Below are 4,133 nucleotides of genomic sequence, written 5' to 3'. Positions count from 1 at the left end.
CCAAGAAAACCTTGTGATAGATTCATCTTTGAATCACTACACATTGGAAACGTCTTGAAAACTAACACCATGACACCACACACAACACAAGAGGCTGTGCTCTGTCTAATTGTTAAGAGGCAGGCCTATATATAATACAGATAAACCTGCCTGCCTGTAAACAAACACTAAAACAAACTGCTCTTATAAATTCAGGTGTTTATTAGTGAAACAAAACACAGCTGACTCAACTGAGGAGGAATGCCGTTTTCAGGATTACAGCCAAGAGTCAGCATTCAAATATTTTCAGCATCTGTATTTCACGAGCAATCATTAAACTTTTGGAGCATCTTACATGTAGCACAGTATTCTCAGTGACTGTATCATCTTTTGGTGTTTATATAGACTGCCTGCCAAATGGGAGAGAGACGTGCCAAACCACCATAGAGAAACAAAATGGATGTTTCCTGTTAAATCAGAAGCACCTGCAATTTTTTTTTTAAAAAAGCAACCATTATTGCATCCTAATGATATACATAAAACAAGAAAGAGTCTCAGCCAATAGAAATGACTCATCTCATTAAATGCAGCATTCATCCCATGTCATCTCACATTTGCTTTTATAGTTCTGTTTTGCATAGATAATGTTAAAGTGCAGTTTAAGAACTTAAGGCTGGGGAGATGGTTCCCCCCCCCCATCCTTTTTTAGAGTAGAAAACATTGTGAGCAGACATGAAAGTTTGGCAACCTTTGTAGATTTATTCCAGATCACTTACAAGCCTGGGATTGTAGTCTCATAATAGATGAGATAGCTAGTCCCAGGTTTATGAGACTATCAGTCTGTAGTTTGATTTGCCTTACTAAATAATCTTGTCATCATCAGAGGAGAACTAGCAAGAGCTGATGCTGATGGAAACACAAAAAAGAAATTCTATTCAGAATTGACTTTCCTTTTATGTCCAACAGCACATTTCCTGCTCAGGCCAAACAGATTTTGGCTTTTAATTTCCATATTTTTCTTAATTGTTTTGAGAATTTCTTGTAAAGCTTTTGTGCTAAAGTTGCTGCATCTCGTATTAACAGTAAAAAGAACGACAATGCCCTCAACAGATCAGCATAAACAAATAGGAGGCAGAAGTCCCTTTAAGACTGTTTTGATGTTGCTTCCACATTGTTCAGCTCAATGAATTCATTGGACCTCTAGTTCTAGGTAAGTGCTTGGCACTGGGTTGCAATTGGATGAAAAATAGTACTGACTTCAGGCTCATCATAATGTTGAGTTGGAGGATGAGGCTGGTTTTCTCAACCTGGATTGGAGGCTGGGCTCCTCTCATTCTCTGCAGTGGCTTTATTGGACTGACATTTCTGACCATGATCCCTATAAGGCAATTCCTCTGAATATATTAAGGCACTCTGCTCTAAAATGAAAAAAATCTTTATTAAGCCTTTAATCCATAGAGAGAGATTAGATTATGCACTGTTTAAGATCTGAACCTGTTTAGCCACTTTCTAGGTCAAGGAGTGCAAACAGAAACAAATGCTTCATGCTCTACACAACGTATATAGGAATTCCAGCCCATATCAATATCTGGAAGATGTTTTGGATCAAATCAACTCATATAACTGTGGCCTTTGGCCATGCTGCTTGGTTCTTGATTAAAGCAACCCACAGACACACTGAGGGTTACAGCCATTAGCTACTTGGCCGTGAATGATGGTCAAAGAAGAAATGCTTAGAAGCCATATCTGTCATGAATTTATCTAACCCCTCTTTAAAGACATCTAAGGGTTAAACACATAGCACATGATAAAGATCAATGTTTTGAGTAAGTATATGTGGCCCAAGTCTGGATGAGGACCACAATGAATGATGTAGTGATGATGGTACTCTTTCCTGTATCTGGCTGTTATCTAAAAATTCACATACTGATATGGGAGATGGTAAAACTGGGGAGGGGACACTTTTGTTCACATTGACACAGAGATTAGATTTGAAATGAAAAATTGATGGAAGACTTACATTTCCTCCATATATATGCTAAGGTCCCAGTCTGGATCAGGGCTGTGTATACTTTAGAGGGGGGGGGGGGGTGCTTTATCAACATTTAACAGCATGTAGTTCAACCCTAAATAAGTGGACAGCATAACATCTTGTTGTTGCAAATGCCAAAGTTTAGCTATGTGGTGTGTGCAGAAGTATTTCTATTTGTCTGGCCTGCGTCTCCCACCATTTGGCTTTAGTGGATGACTCAGTGTGCTAATATTCTGAGGGAGGGCGAATAACTTTCCCTATTCATTTTCTTTCCTTCATGCATATTATAGACCTCAGTCATGTTTCCACTGAGACCCAGCGTGGTGTAGCAGTCTGAGTGTTGGTTTAGGACTCTGGGAGACTAGGGTTCACATTGTCACTTGAACCTGGAAACCCACTGGGTAGACCCAAAGAAGTGGAAATGTTCCAACAGCTGACTGGGGTCAAATGCCCACATGTGTGCATACCCATGCACACTTACCTACTGATTCCAAGAAAATGTTAAGTGAATGAAGGAGTTGGCTTTGTCTAGAGCAATGGTCCCCAAACTGTGCCCTTTAAGAGATTTTTGACTTCAACTCCCAGAAGCCTCAACCATGCTGGCCAATAGTTTGAGATTCAGGGAGCTGAAGTCCAAAATCCCTTAAAGAGCACATTCTGGGGACCACTGGTCTAAAGTCTAACCTATTGGTTGTAGCAGGAAAGAAAACATCACATGATGTCAATAATCAATAGCTGTGTTACACCTTTAATTCAGATTTACTGCATGCAGTATAAATGTGCTTGTGGCCATCAAAGATGTTCACCTACCTTTGGCTGTGCTGGCTAGGACTGCTGGGAAGTGCAGTCCAGCAGCATCTGGAGAGGCACACTTTTCTCACTTTTGGTCTAGACACATACACTGTTATCAACTATAAATGAAATTAACCAGGTGGACATTCTTCTCCAAACCAGTGTACCTGCAAAGCAACTTTATAAATCCACGCTGGCGTAACCCAGCTGTTTCAGGGTATTGAAATGCTGGTGTGCCTCAGAAGCATCTAGTTGTCAGTGTGGGGGAAATGTACTACTAATCTGGTGCAACTCTTAGGGTGTTCTGATTGAATACTTCCTGGATGTTAAATGATGGAGTATGTAGAGTGCTAATGAAAAATCAAAGCCCACAATACCTCTCAATTAACATGAATGATTCTTCACTCATTCCATAACTCATGACTCATTACATGTTGCAACCAATGGAATGGGGGCTAAACAAATACAAAAAAAAAAAGGGGGGGTGACCTTCATTTCTCATGAATACCATACTAGAATAGGGATGGGGAACCTGTGCACACACACACACTCACACACATACACCAGATTGGAGTTCAGCTTCTGTTGCTCCTGGACTGCATGGTTGGTGATCAGGGATAGAATCCAGAGGGTCATCAGTTTCCCACCTTGGCACTGAAATAGTATCTTACATGGAAGAAGAACAGAAAGGAAATAAGATTAGAACCGTTTGTCTATGGCAATTAATGGCGGCATTTGAATAATGGCAGTTTAGCAAAGGGGGAAAAAGGATAGTTGGAGTGTGAGGAACCGTCCCGCAAAAATGCAGAGGGCTGTGTGTTGTCTAATTTGGGGAGGTGAGTCCAGAGGAAGAGTGTTAAGTTGCCTTTTCTTCATTTCTTTTGATTGAAAATGTTCAGTGAGAGGGTGCGGAAATGTAAATGAGTTTAGTACACATGTGCTTCACTCCACAATATTTTGTGGCTTCTCATGATGCCAGCTAACCTACAGCTTGGATGGAAGAGTCAGTTTGAAAAGTACAGATCAGCTGAGTATACTCACAAAGAGCTGTTTAAGGGAATTTGGCTGTTTTCATAGAGAGAAAGAGGGAGGGAGAGGGAGACCATTTAAATATTCAGCATGGGTGGCTGAGTAAGCAGCAGCCAAAGCCTGTGAGACCCAAGAAAATAGCAGAATATGCTTTGGCTCTTCATTTTTCTTTTAAAGGTCTTGACTACAAGGGAAGTGCTTAATCCTGATTTCCACCAGAGGGAGCCCGTGAGTGCAGTAATGGACCACCATCTACTCTGCTCCTACATCCTCTGATTTCTATTCCATCTCCAGGCAGCTG

The sequence above is a fragment of the Sceloporus undulatus genome, chromosome 2 (assembly GCF_019175285.1).
Source record: "Sceloporus undulatus isolate JIND9_A2432 ecotype Alabama chromosome 2, SceUnd_v1.1, whole genome shotgun sequence".
Lineage (NCBI taxonomy): Eukaryota > Metazoa > Chordata > Lepidosauria > Squamata > Phrynosomatidae > Sceloporus > Sceloporus undulatus.
This window is presented reverse-complemented; position numbering follows the sequence as displayed.